Source organism: Piliocolobus tephrosceles, chromosome 2, assembly GCF_002776525.5.
Source record: "Piliocolobus tephrosceles isolate RC106 chromosome 2, ASM277652v3, whole genome shotgun sequence".
In the NCBI taxonomy this organism is placed as follows: domain Eukaryota; kingdom Metazoa; phylum Chordata; class Mammalia; order Primates; family Cercopithecidae; genus Piliocolobus; species Piliocolobus tephrosceles.
The window spans coordinates 63,793,342-63,808,371 of NC_045435.1; the positions used below are offsets into that span (position 1 = coordinate 63,793,342).

General features: G+C 44.8%; 2 non-coding genes across 2 annotated transcripts; both read right to left on the minus strand.

The window, feature by feature from the left end:
* Positions 1 to 207: 207 nt before the first annotated feature.
* LOC111534793 lies at positions 208 to 371 on the minus strand. Its single transcript, XR_002729217.1, has one exon. It is a non-coding gene; the product is annotated as a U1 spliceosomal RNA (small nuclear RNA).
* Positions 372 to 4,024: 3,653 nt separating this feature from the next.
* Positions 4,025 to 4,127, minus strand: LOC111534787. The gene has a single exon (XR_002729215.1). It is a non-coding gene; the product is annotated as a small nucleolar RNA U13 (small nucleolar RNA).
* Between the last annotated feature and the right edge of the window lie 10,903 nt (positions 4,128 to 15,030).

Genomic DNA, 15,030 nt, shown 5'->3' on the forward strand with positions numbered 1-15,030 from the left:
CCTCATCTAAGTTATAGGAAAGCAATAGAGACTTGACTGAAAGAAAAGGATTCGTTCCACACTACGTTGGAGAAACAAGCTCAGAACAATAGGTGTGTAATTCTCAAAGCAGATAATTCTGCTAATTCTTGCCTTTGGATTTCTTTGTTTTTAGTTTAGTGGAATTTTTATTTATTTATCTTTTAATTTTAACTTTTTATTTTTTAGTAGGGAAGAGCATGAACGCAGTCCCCTACTACCACAAATTATGTAGTCGAGTTTCCCACATTTGGGGAAACTGCAGGAGTCAGCACATCTGGAGTGCAATGGATAAGGCTTGCCCTGGGAAAACCACTTCCATGATCGTAGTATCTCCCTTGTCAGGTAGTTAAATTTTTTAGAGACAGGGTCTTGCTATATTGCTATATTGCTCAGGCTTGAGTGCAGTGGTATGATCATAGCTCACTGCAGCCTTGAATTCCTGGGCTCAAGGATTTCAAAGATCCTCCTGCCTCAGCCTCCAGAGTAGCTGGGATTATAGGCTTGAACCCCTGTGCCTGACATTAAAAACAAAACAAACAGAAAAGCAAATAAAAAATGGCAGCAACTACCCAAAGCTCAGCGTTTGATGTTTGTAACACATGCCTCACCTCTGAGAGGCATGAGATGAGATGTAACCTCATCTCTGTCTTTGTTGCCCGATGGACATGATGACGGAAGTGCAATGTGTTTGATGCTGAAATCACACAACATACTGCCATCATCAGTTAAATGATGACTCTAGTACAAATTATTCATTTAGTGTTCAGGAGGGAGTTGAACCAGATTTTGTGGATGTCTCTAATTTTAGATGACAAGGGGGCGACGTTTGGGAGTCTCCAAGGTAGCCAGGCAGAAAGGGAGGTGGTGTGATTGTTCACAGCTGGACCCCAGGTGCCCTCTTTCCTCTGGGGAGAGTCAAGATTCTTACAGGCACCACAAAACCCAGAAGAGCCTGGGACTTGAGAGCAGAGCCAGAGTATGCCCTTGTTTTTTTTTTTTTTTTTTCATTCAGAGTCTTGCTCTGTCTCCCAGGTTGGAGTACAGTGGCACAATCTCAGCTCATTGAAACCTCCTTCTCCCAGGTTCAAGTGATTCTCCTGCCTCAGCCTCCCAAGTAGCTGGGACTACAGGCATGTACTGCCATGCTCAGCTAATTTTTGTAGTTTTAGTAGAGATGGGGTTTCATCGTGTTGGCCAGGCTGGTCTCAAACTCTTGGCATCAAGTGATCCACCTGCCTCAGCCTCCCAAAGTCCTGGGATTACAGGTGTGAGCTACCATGCTTGGCCCAGAGTGTACCCTTCTGCTGCCATTGTTTCAGGAGAAAATTCAGTTAATTGAAGGGCAGTCCTTGGGATCAGTTTTCAGGCTAGAGTTAGCACCCTGGGAGGATGGTGGATGGGGTGGAGAGAGGGGCTTTTCTAGCTAAATGTAAGCAATGGGCCTGTTCTTTAAATATCCTTACAGCTGGATTTCAGTGTCTCACCCCTCTGGAGCTGTGAGGACTTCAACTAGATTGTTTCCATTCAAGAAAAAAAAATGCATGAATTGCTTAAGTACTTACAATTCTTGTTTCATCTATATATTCCCTATGTTTGGAATTATGACCAACACACAATAGGTGCTTACTAAAAGTTCAATGATTAGATGACTACGTGAATTGAAATTTCCCCTCTGTTGTCAATATTTGTTTACCTGGTTTTTGTTTGTTTTCCCCACTTGTTCTCATTCTCCTGTGGGAGCAGAGGTTGTATCTGTCTTCATGAGGACTATTTCCCCAGTGCCTAGTGAGGTCCTGGACCTGGATCCATTAGGTGGAAGTCGATTGAATGAATGGATGGAATATTGTGGAGCAGACGCCAGGCCTTACTACTGCTCGGCCCGAATACCTACTGCTCGGGGCCTTCTCTGGCTGCCATACCCATAGGGGCAGCCCCCATCCTGTGACTGCACTGGGTATAAATACCCCGGCTCTCACCCGAGACATTCTATGTGACTCCAGAGTTTCCCAGGTGTGAAGTCCCCTTGACTTGATGATGGCAAAGACTTGATGATATTCTCCTTATTGGTTGCGTTCTCCCACCTCACTTCTCCACTGCTGTTTCCTGGATCACTTACTGAATAAACAAGTTGCACTTGAACCTTTATCTCAGGATCTGCTTCTGGCTGGGGTAACCCAAAGTAAGATGATAGACATCTTATCTCCCAGTGATGACAACCTCATCGGGAGAAATAGTGTATTTTCCCTCCCAACATTTTATTTAGAAGGACTTCAAGCCAAAGAAAAATTGAAAAAATATATATACTTTCAACCAGTCTCACCAATCAATAACATTTCTCCATATTTGCTTTATTTATCTGTCTCCCTCTTCTCTCTCTTTATAGACAGATGATAGATAGACAGATAGATGGATAGGTAGATAGATGATAGATAAGATACATTAGATAGATAAAGCTATGTGAGAAAGAGAGAGAGTCTTTATTTTTATTTTTTGTAGAGACGGAGTCTTGCTTCGTAGCCTAGGCTGGTCTCGAACTCCTGGGCTCAGGTGATTCTCCTTTTTCAGTGTCCCAAACTGCTGAATTACAAGTGTGAACCACCATGCCCAACCTAAGTCTTTATTACTTATTTTTATTTTCTCAGAGGGAATTTGTTTTTATTGACACAGTTGTCCATGCGAAGAATCCTGGATTTCCTCTGGTAAAGTCTGATCAATACAAGGTGGTAATAGTGTCCACTTGTCAGTTTTCATTAATAAAGAAATGACTGCAAACTTCCATAGCCAACATGGACGAAAGCCAGCATGAAATAGAGATTACTCCAACCTCAAAGCTCCAATGTTGCACAATGCACAATAAATCCATTATTAGAGAATCTTTAGACTTTAGAATCTAGAGATTTCAGAGGAAAACTCTCATGTAAACATATATATTACATGTATCATTTTCTCCCAGAACATTTGGAAGTAAGTTGCAGACTTCATGGAATTTCACCTGTAAATTCTTTAGAATGTGTCTACCAAAACAAGGAGCATCCTCCTACATAACCAGAAAGACCCTCATCACACCCAAGAAAACAGACATTGATACAAGAATAGTGTCAAATATACAGTCTATACTCAAATTGCCCCGGTTGTCCCAATAATGTCCCTGAGAACTGTGGGACAATGTGTCTTCACACTCTACCACTAGCCCCTTCTGTGCTGGGGCTCATATAACACCCTTCTGAGCATAGGACTATCCATTAAATGCAGGCCAAATTGATCAGAATGAAATAGCTTCCCTAGGACCGGAAGATAGAGACGTTTAAGTTGTGCTTCTGGCAGAGAGACAAATATTGTCACCAGACTGTGGGGCATGGCAGGGTTCCTTGACTCCTAGTTAAAATATCTGAAGGCGCAGAGCTGGGCCCCACCACAGCTCCCCACCCTCTTCTCCAGAGTCTTTTTCCAGCGAGTCCTGGCCGAGGGAGAGGAACTCCTCCTCCAGGTAGACCAAGCTCGCAGCTCTGAGTTCAGTTCCTGATTTCGGATGGTTCTGCCATGACCAGCAACAGACTTGAAACTTTGTTTTAATTGGAAGGAAAAAGAAGTGAGGTCTGAGAACGCAGTGGCTATCCTTGGAATTCAGGACTGGCTACATCATTTGCCAGGCTCAGTACAAAATGAAAATGTAGGTCCTTTGTTCAAAATGTATTTTGAATTTCCAGAGGGTGTGGGCAGAGCATTGTGACAAGTGCAGGGCCCTTCTAAGAGTGGGGCCCCGTGTGACTGTGCGGGTCACAAGTCTGTAACGCTGGCTCTGTGGGTATTTGCGTGCAGCCTGGATTCACAGAAGGCCTTTCCGAACTTTGAAGTAGTGAGTATTGACCAAAGGCTTGAAGGTCTTGTGGCACATGGGAAGAAATTAAGGTGGAAAGACTTAGTCCCATGCCAAACTGGTCAACAACAATTATAACTCAATATTTCCTCAGGAGAACAGCGTCTACAGTTTTTTTTGTTTTCATGTCAGACAGTAATGTGCTGACTTCAAAATGAGGTTCGAGGGTGGCACATCTCACACATGCATGTGAGCACCTGATCATCACACTCAAGAACTACAAAAGCATCTGCAGTTCTTACGAGTGCATCTGCAGTTGTCACATATTCGCCGTCACCTTGCAGCACAATATCAGGTCTGGGAGGCATTCCCACCAGCATCACGCAGGCATTCTCGTGCATGCTGTAACCGCCCTCTTCTGTTCAGCTGGTTTGACGTGAGACCACTCCCCTTCCCTGTTACTTGGGGCAAGCTGCACCCGTTCCCATCCCATGATGGCCCCCTTCAGCCTCACACTGCGTGGAACATTGCTGAAGCGGTATCAGCAGAATCAGAAGTTGAGATTGCCCATACCCCTCTTGGTCCTTTTCGACACGGATGCAATTCCCCAAATAGGAAACTGAGGCACTGTTGGTAGAATAATGCATCACCGTTCTGGAAGAGAAACACATGTTTGTCCTGTCTGGATGTTTCCTTCTGAAGACCCTAGAGGACAGGCTATTTCAGCACGGAGCCAGGACCCTGGGAGGGGGAAAGCAGAGAGACAGAAAAATGGTGCCAGGACCTCAGCAGGACTGGGGACAGAGGAGAGACAGGCGGAGGGGACCCAGGGAGACCAGAGACAGGAGGGGTTCCCAAATGCACATTTTTATGGACTAAGTGATGACTTGTGGGGGAAAAAGAAACGTTTTGTGTCTTCCTCTGGACTCTACAAATAAAAGGCTTCTTTTCTGGGAGTAGCCTATATTTAAATTCCCTTCCAGACTTGATGGGCACGGCTAGCAGGATAAAGCACAGACCCTTAGTGGTAGCCAAAATAAATGTGATGCCGTGATTGGGATCTGACAGTGTACCCGGGATGGGTTGAATGCCCAGTGCTAGCATGAAGGTGTGTGGCTGAAATCAACTGTGAGTTTGTGTCTTGAGTCACCGTCCTCAGTAGGGCAAGACATGAAGCAGAGGTTTCAACAAATGCTTGGAAAAATAAACATTGCCAGAGGGAGAAACTAGAACCTTATTGTCAACAGGAAACGTTTCCCTTCTGGTATGTCTGACCCAGAAGCAGTCTTGTTTGGTGTGTGATGCCCACAGTTTCTTTTCCTGGGATGCGATAAAGATAGCCAGGAAGTTGATGTTAACTGAAACCAAAGAGTCTGAGACCCTGAGTCCCTGCTCAGCTTGGCTCCCAGAGAGTGCAACAGTGGTCGAGTCTCAGTACTCAAAGGGTGATGAGAAGACCACCAGCATCAGCACCATCCGGGAATTTGTTAGAAATGTTGGATCTTGGGCCCCACCCTAGACTTGCGGCAACGGAATGTGCATTTCCAAAAGATCCTCGTGTGACGCAGGCACTCGTTAAGGTCTGAGCAGTGCTGGTTGAAGCACAGACTTACAGATGGAAAAGGCCAGGGCTCCATGACCTTGGAGAAGCCGTAGAGCCTCTCTGAGCCCCAGTTTCCACTTCCATAAAATAGGCATAAAAATACAATCTATCAGATAGATTTGTTTAACTTCAGAGTTAAATAAAAGGGCGTACAGGCAGCTCTTAGGTTAGCATCCCCCAGAAAAAGTGTTGGAAGTATTATCATTATTAACTCGTTTATTACCTTCTGACCATGTGCTCTTGGGCCAGTCACACTGTCTGTTTCTAGGAGTCAGCTAAAGGCACTGTAAACGGTGACCCTCTGTTAAGTTCTTGCTTCATTGTAACCCATTTTCCTTGGCTTAATTAGTAGAAGTTCAACAGGCCACAGCTGGAAAGGAAGTTAGAGCTTTTCTAGTGAGTCCAGCCCCTTCACTTCCCACCTGAGAAAACTGACGCCGAGGGCTTGCCTTGCCTGGGCTCACAGAACTAAGGGGCTGGCAGCACCAGGCGACAACCATGTTCTTGAATTCCCTGTCCAGAAACTCTCCTCCATGGTAAAAACAATTAGCTACTGTGCTTCGGGCACCTCCTTGGTGCTAAGCTCTGGGCTCAAGGTTTACCAAAGAGCATCTCATTTAATCTGTGGGTCCATCTTCCATTTCAAAGAGAAGATACTCCTGTTATCAGCTCCCAGAGTTAACTAATGTGCCCAAGGCCACAGAGCCAGTAAGGGGCTAGCTGGGGTGTCCCCAGTGGACCCTCCCCTTCCACCCCAGACAGCCAGGAAGTGGCAGAGACACACGCTGTTGGACACTTTTGGGTATTGACTTTTATTTTTTGGCCTGGGTGGTAGACACAGGGATTTTTTTTTTTTTTTTTTTTTTTTTTGAGACAGCATCTTGCTCTGTTACCCAGGCTGGAATGCAGTGGCACAATTATGGCTCACTGCAGCCTCAACCTCCCAGGGTCAAGCAATGCTCCCATATTGGCCTCCCAAGTAGCTGGGACCACAGGCATGTGCCATCACACTTGGCTAACTTTTTAAAATTTTATTTTGCGAGGAGATGAGAGTCTCACTATATCGCCCAGGCTGGTCTTGAACTCCTGGGCTTAAGCAATTCTCCCACCTTGGCCTCCCAAAGTGCTGGGATTACAGGTGTGCGCCATCAGGCTTGTCCAGGGATATTCATTTTATTATCACTCTTTAAACTGTACAGATGCATTATATACATCAAATGTTGTACACCTGTAACTTAAAAACCAAATAGAGGAATCCTGCAGATACTTGTATACAACCCTGGGTGGTCTCAAGGCAGAAAGAAGGGGTCTTGGGGACAGTAAAAGACAGTAAATAAGGGCAGTAAAAGACCAACCTGGGCTTAGCCTAGGAACCATGCCCTACGGTGCTGGTTAGCACGTGACTCAGGACCAGATAAACGAGCAGGTCTAGAGGTGCTGGGGGCAGAACTTAACAGGAGGGAGGGGATACAATTTGTCTAAAACTGGGTTATGAAGAAAATAATTTGTCTTTTGTTTCATAAGTCTCAGGTTAGGGTAGGTGGATTGGCTTATTCACTTTTACTAATTTCCCCAGACATCAGTGGGAACGATGCATAATTGTATTAATGGTAGAGGGATTTATGATAGTGGAAATTTGGAAACCACCTGAAAGTCCAACTATAGGGCCTAATTTAATAATGTATGGTATCTGCATATGAGAGAAGGCCATAAAAAGCCATTTACAAGTCATGATGTAGGGACTATCACAAGGACATTAAACACAGCTGTGGCCCTCTATTGCGGGTCCCCCCTGTGCCAGGGTCTGCGCTAAGCACAAACCACTTGTCCTGGTCATTGATTCTCACAGTACACCCCCCATTTCGCAGAAGAGGAAATGGAGCTTTAGAGAGGTGAAATGACTTGGTCAACATCCCACAGCTATGACATGGAAAGATGTTCATGATATTTTAAATTTAAAATGCAGCTTATAACGCAGGCTGTGCGGCGTACATACACAGTGTCCAATAATGAGATGGTGATGTACATTACTTCATATTGAGCCCAACTGACGGGGAGCTCTGTGGTCATTGCAAATAATGGTGCGTAGATTCCTAATAACTGGCAACAGAAAGAGTTCATGGCATGGTAAATTTTTTTAAAGACAAGGAAGTATTTACAATATGATTTCATTTAGTGAGTGAGTGAGTGTGTGTGTGTGTGTGTATCTAAACAGTGATTTATTTTTATTTTTATTTATTTTATTTTTATCTCAGAGTGAAATGGGGTCTCACTCTGTTGCCCAGGCTGAAGGGCAGTGGCATGATCTCAGCTCACTGCAACCTCTGCCTCCCGGGTTCAAGCAGTTCTCCTGCCTCAGCCTTCCGAGTAGCTAGAATTACAGGCACTCACCACCACTCCCAGCTAATTTTTGTAATTTTAGTAGAGACCAGGTTTCACCATGTTGGCCAGGCTGGTCTCGAACTCCTGACCTTAAGTGATCTGCTCACCTCAGCCTCCCAAAGTGCTGAGATTACAGGAGTGAGCCACCGTGCCCAGCCAAAGCAGTGATTTTAAACAGAGGGTGATTTTGTCCCTCTGGGGACATTTGGCAATATCTAGAGATAGGTTTAGTTATCACAAGTGGGGGTGGGGAGTGCTACTGGCATCTAGTGGGTAGGGAGACCAGGGATGCTGCTAAATATTCTACAATTCACAGAACAGCCCCCTGCAAAAAAGATTTATCCCACCCAAAATATCAATGATGCCTGATTTTATATATATACACGCATATATATAAATACACTCACACGCGTACGTACACACGCATGCAGAGAGAGAAAAAGCATAGAAGGAATATCTCAGAATGTTAACAGTGGTTATCTTTGGGTGTAGGGTGGTTTTTTTTTTATTCATATCTTTATTTTCTAAATTTTTTTAAACAAGGAGCATGATTAAGTGTGGGGAAAAAATAGAAAATTATATAGCTACAATTGCCTTAGAAACAGCTCAGTTAGAGACAAGCGGCAGAGGGAGGAAGGTTTGGGGGGTAAGGTTTTCCAGGGGTTCAACACAATGCCATGTCAAGCCTCTTGGGGAACCATTTCCCAAACCGTTTCCCTGATTCTGCAGCCCACAGAAGCCCCTGGGGAAATGGATGTGAACCTGCGGGTCCCTGCAGGAAAAGCCACACCCATCCTCCAGGGGATCAAACCCTGAACAGTGGAGGTGAACTTGCAGGGGCGTGATGTGTACAGGAGGGCGTGAGGCCGAGGCATTGCCACACTTATTAATGCTGGGCTCTCATACCCCTCACCTGCTCCTCACGCTGTTTGATGGCTCTGTTCGCTCTTTGCCCTTTTCTGGACCAATAGTGCTGAAGATTTGGGGGCAGCTCAGTAACCACCTGGGTCACGGCTCCTTATGGGAAATAAAGAGAGAGACAATAGTGTCCTGGCTTAAAACAGAAAGGCTCCAGCAGCTGCTTAGCAACTCTTGTGTGGCTTCCCTCCCAGGGCCGAGGAGCAGACATAAACCATCCCATAAAAAGAGAGCAAGAGGGGCCCACAATGCCTGGAAACTCACAGAGGGTCCTGGCAATCTTCCTGAAAGCTCCATGAAGAACCAGACAGCACTAACTAAACAAAGGGCCAGCCCCTGGCCCACCTCCTGAATCCTGTTCCTCATCAGAGGGAAGTACAGGCCTCTATCCTGAGCCTGTTACTTGAGTGTCTCAACATTTGAACCAGACCAAAGTTTCCCATGGATGAGTGCTGGTCAAGTACACCTCCTATACTCCAAGATCCTATCCCCCGTTCCCACCCCATTATCCCCATTCAATTATAAAATGGAACATAGCTGTGCCCAGCTCCTTCTCAGTGCATGCTGAAGAAATCTCTGTCTGACCAGAACTCTAAAGAACTGTCACGTGTCAGAACTAATGGATTCCTGGGCATGAGACCTTAGGTCAAGGATTGCAAATAGGTTGCAAATCCTACACCAACTCTGAATGGCTAGAGGTGGCTGCCTGGAGTGCTATGTTGAGAAGCTCCCAGGGACTTGGTCCAGGAGAGTAGAAAACGTGTTGTGATTGCTGACCTCTCTCCGTGTGGGTGTTCATGAAGAGCTGTGCCCATGTGCTACTTTATTCTGGCCTCTGTCCTTGGCCGACCTTCTAACCACTTAGTTATTCCCAAATGTATTGGAATTTCCAAACTGCCATACCAATTGGCAATTATTGTCAATTCTGAGGTGGGCATTTTTACCGATTACCAGCACCAAAGAACCTTGGAGACTTACCAAAATGCAGATTCCTGGACCTCAATAATCTCTGTTAGAATACCCTGACAACTTAGCAAAATAGGCAAATTTCTGGGCCCTACTCCCAAGCTCCTAATATAGAATATTTTGGAGGTAGGCGTAGGAATCTTTCCTTTTACCAAGCACCCCCACATGATTTGTATGTACAATGAATCTGATAATCATTAACCTACGAATGTGGCTGCCTGGGCTGTCACACCTGAGAATATTCCTAAAATTATTACTTTAAATTGGCTTATGGTGGCTTAAAAATATGTGCAATATTCTTTCACACTTCTCCCTTCAAAAGATGAACCCTACCAACATGGCAAAACCCCATCTCTACTACAAATACAAAAATTAGGTGGGCGTGGTGGCAGTTGCCTATAATCCCAGCTACTCGGGAGGCTGAGGCACAAGAATTGCTTGAACCCAGGAGGTAGAGGTTGCAGTGAGCTGAGATCATGCCACTGCACTCCAGCCTGGGCAACAGAGCGACAGTCCATCTTTAAAAAGTGTGGGCTGGACTTAGGGACTTACTAAGTGTGGGCTGGACTTAGAGACTCACTTGTAACAAATACTGTGGAGGATCTGACAGTTAGTAACATCCAAGATCAGAGCATAAAAGGGGCTGTAACCTCCTCCTGGCTGTCTCTTGGATCATCTGCTCTGAGGGAAGTCAGCTGCCACGTTCTGAGGACACTCAATCAGCCCTACAGAGAAGCCCAGGTGGTGAGAAACTGAGGCCTCCTGCCCACAGCCATGTGAATGAGCAGCTTGGAGGCCCCACTCACCCACGTGAGCTTTCAGAAGGCTTTAGCCCCAGTTGATATTTGAGCAACCTCATGAGAGACTTTGAACCAAAACCACTTAGCAATTCAGCTCCCAAATTTCTAACCCACAGAAACTGTGAGATCATAAATGTGTGTTGTTTGAAGACTCTAAATTTGAGGGTACAGTCGTCCCCTTGTATCTGCAGGGGTTGGTTCCAGGACCCCTTTAGATACCAAAATCCATGGATGCTCAAGTTCCTGATATAAAAGGGTATAGTATTTGCATATAATCTATGCACATCTTCCTGTATATTTGAAATCATCTCTAGATTACTTATAATACCTAATACAATGTAATGTTATATATGAATAGTTGTTATACTGTATTCTTTTTTATTAGTATTATTTTTATTGTATTATTATTGTTGTTGTTATTTTTTGAATATTTTTGGTCCATGGCTGGTTAAAGCCACAGATGTGGAATCCAAGGATAGTGTAGTTTGTTATGCAGCAATAGATAACTAATATGTGTGTAAAAAGTCAGTTTCCATTCATTTCTTGCAGGGCTATACTATTAATCTAATAAGCCACCCCTGGACAAAGTGAGCTTAGCTCCCTTTAGCAAATCAGCTCCCAAATTTCTAACACACAGAAACTGTGAGGTCATAAATGTGTGTTGTTTGAAGCCCCTAAATTTGAGGGTACAGTCATCCCCTGGTATCTGCAGGGGTTGGTTCCAGGACCCCTTTAGATACCAAAATCCATGGATGCTCAAGTTCCTGATATAAAATACTGTATAAAATATATAAAATGCTTAGCTACCCCAAGAAGGCTTTATTTGCCTCCAGCCAGTTTCCTGGGCTGAGATATAGAGAATGTGCAGGGAGGGCTGTTCCCAAATTACCTAAGACCCAGCCAGGCTCTTCCATTCAGCTCAGGGGTGTGTTTGCCCAGAGCTTTGTTTGACGTCCCACCTGTGTGTATATACCCTCTGCCCTGCCTACCAGTGCTGGTGCCAAGCCCTTAACACAGCTCACAAAGCCTTGAAAATCCAGTCCCAATTTCTCCCCAGCCCCCTCTCTCACCATTTCGCCTCTCTACATGCCTCCCAGTTCCCCCTGCATGGTGAACACTGGCATCTGAGCCTGCAGGTCTCTGCACGTGCTCTCCTCCTGCCCAGGACTCCCTGCCATGCCCTGACGTCACCTTCTCTGGAGCCTTCCTCAGCTTCCTGTGTCCCTTCCAGGCAGTATTGATTGCTTCTCCTCTGTTCCACCAGTGCTGTGCACACCCTAGGAATGACATAAGCCTTATTTTACAGTGCAGTTTTGGTTTGGGGGTCTAGATGATAGTTCTTTTAAAGCAGAATGGTTTAAGTGCCCAAAATACGAGCTTGTAGAATTTCTCTTTGTGTCTTCTTCCATTCTAGCTCAGTGGTTCTCAAAGGTCAGTATACCTAAGAATTATTGTACAGGGAATATGCAATTGGAATTTATATACAATTCTGAATTTTACATAAAATTGGAAGGCTTGGGGCAATTCTGACTTCCTTGATTTGCACCTTATATGCCTGCATTTGAATGCATTCCTTATAGTGAATCCACTGCCGTGAGGCATCTAGAATGACAGATTGCCAAAGCTGGGATGAACCTTTAAGATAATGTAGGCCTGTAGTTCTAAAAATTTTGTATTACATCCTCCTTTGATAATATAATAGAAACTATGGATAATCTCACTGGAAAACTTTGGCCACCTGAAATTCCTACATGAATTCCAAGTTCAAAATCCCTAAACAGATTACCAGCACCAAATGACTTTGGGGACTATATCCTTTTATATCAGGAACTTGAGCATCCATGGATTTTGGTATCTGAAGGGGTCCTGGAACCAATCCCTGCAGATACCAGTGGATGACTGTACCCTCAAATTTAGAGGTTTCAAACAACACACATTTATGATCTCACAGTTTCTGCGGGTTAGAAATATGGGAGCTGATTTGCTAAGTGGTTCTGGCTCAAGGTCTCTCATGAGGTTGCTCAAATATCAACCGGAGCTAAAGACTTCTGAAACTCTTTTTACAGATGAAGAAAATGAGGCCCAGAGAAGGGCCAAGGCCTCAGAGCCCTGTGGTGAAAGAGCTGGGCCTGTAATGCAGATCTCTTTACTTCCTCGTTTCTGGTTCCTTCCCTGGGTCAGGGGCCTCCCTTACAGCACCCTGGGTCTGTGCCAGTATAGCCTCTGCTTGGTGACGTTCAGAGACCAGAACCCTTCCTTTACCGCTTTAGCCTGCTTGACGTTTCATCCAAATTTGGGCGGTTAAGTGGAACCCATGCAAACCCTGAGGTATTACACATCAGAGCTGGGCAGGTGGAGGATGGGGAGGCCACCACGGTGTTCATTCTGTGGATTTAAGGGGGCCGTGGCACTATCTACTAGAATTCTGACAGCTGTTATTTTATTTTATTTGTTTATTTATTTATTGAGATGGAGTCTCACTTTGGCACCCAGACTGGAGTGCAGTGGCGCGATCTTGGCTCACTGCAACCTCTGCCTCCCGGGTTCCTGCCATTCTCCTGCCTCAGCCTCCCGAGTAGCTGGGACTACATGCGCGCGCCACCACACCCTGCTAATTTTTTTGTATTTTTTTTTTTTAATAGAGACGGGGTTTTACCACGTTAGCCAGGATGATCTCGATCTCCTGACCTCGTGATCCACCCGCCTTGGCCTCCCAAAGTGCTGGGATTACAGGTGTGAGCCACCGCACCCGGCCCACTGTTATCTTTTTTAAAGGCCCTAGTTTGGTCCACACTCCATTTCTAGAGATTTCTTTTGACTCCTTCTTCAGCTGTGACTGAGCCCCTCTGAGTCCTACCTGCTCCTCTTGCAAGTTTGGGAACCTGGCACTGAAAGATGCTGATTCAGTGTTTAGAAGTCACAGAAAATTAGAACAGGAAGGGATCATTTGAAGTCATCTGATCAAACTCCTCATTCCCATTTTTTTATAGAGGTGCTTCCCATCTGGACTCCAAATCCAGTGGTCTTTCTCTGACCCAGTGGGAGGCTCTAGAGTGTAAAGTGTAGGAGGCCAGTTTTGACATAGTGCTGCCACTTAACTGCTGGGAAAGCTACTTAGCTGGTCTGAGGCTCAGTTTCCTCATAAGTAAAATGGAAATGATGACAGTAGTGTGTACTTTATAAGGTTTCATGGGAATTAAAGCTGTATTAGCTTACTATTCCTGCTGTGACAAATTTTGTGGCTTAACACAACACAAATTTATTCTCTTACAGTCCTAGAGGTCTGAAGTATGAGATCCGTGTATTATTGGCAGGGTTGGTACCTTCTGGAGGCTTCTGGGGAGAATCCATTTCCCTGCCTTTCACAGCTTTCAAAGGCTGCCTGCATTCCTTGGCTTGTGGCCCCTTCCTCCATCTTCAGAGCCCATCACTCCATCCTGTTTCCATAGTCACATCTCCTTTCTTTGACTTTGATCCTCCTGCCTCCCTGTTATAAGGAGCCTTGTGATTACATTGGTCTCACCTGGATAATCCAGAAAAATCTCTCCATTTAAAGAGCCTTACTCAATCACATCTTCAAAATTCCCTTTGCTATGTAAGAAAACATATTCACAGGTTCTGGGTATTGAAATGTGCACATCTTTTTGGGGCGGGGGCAGAGGTTGCTTTATTCTGTGTAAGATAGAGTAACAATTAATGTAAAAGCATTAATTGCATAGCACCAGGTATGTAATAAGCATTCAACAAATGGCATTAGTATCATTTAGGGACCACCTACTAGTGCCCATAATCAAAATAGGTATAGTTTTTGCCTTTGTGTCTTTGTGTCTTATCCAGTGTCCACAAGCCAGGGAACACAGGCAGCCTTTGAAAGCTGTGAAAGGCAGGGAAATGGATTCTTCCCAGAAGCCTCCAGAAGGTACCAGCCCTGCCAATACACTGATCTCATTTGATACTAATGCCATTTGTTGAATGCTTATTACATACCTTGTGCTATGCAATTAATGCTTTTACATTAATTGTTACTTTATCGTAAACAGAATAAAGCAACCTCTGCCCCTGCTCCAAGTGATTGTATCAGCCAGCCTTTCCTGTGTAATCAACTCCCCTAAAGCTTACTAACTCAAAACAACTACCATTTATTTAACTCTCAGTTTAGTAAGTCATCAGTTTCAGTTCTTCTGGTCTGGTCTGGGTTTAGCTAGTTTCCACTGGGCTCCCCCATGGTCACTGGGGCTGCTGGTTTATAATGGTCTTGGCTGGAATGAATGGGGCCTCTCTCCACGTGTTTTTTTCTCACCCAATAGGTTAGCCCAGGCTTGTTTGCATGTTGGTGGAAAGGAGCAACAAGAATAGTAAGACCTCTTAAGTCCTAGGCTTCAAACTGACACATTGTCATATCCACCACTTCTACAGATCTACAAAAATCACAAGGTCAGCCCTGATTCAAGAGCTTAGAAAATAAACTTAATCTCTGATGAGAGAAGTAGTATTGTGTCCCTTTTTACAATCTACCACAGTGA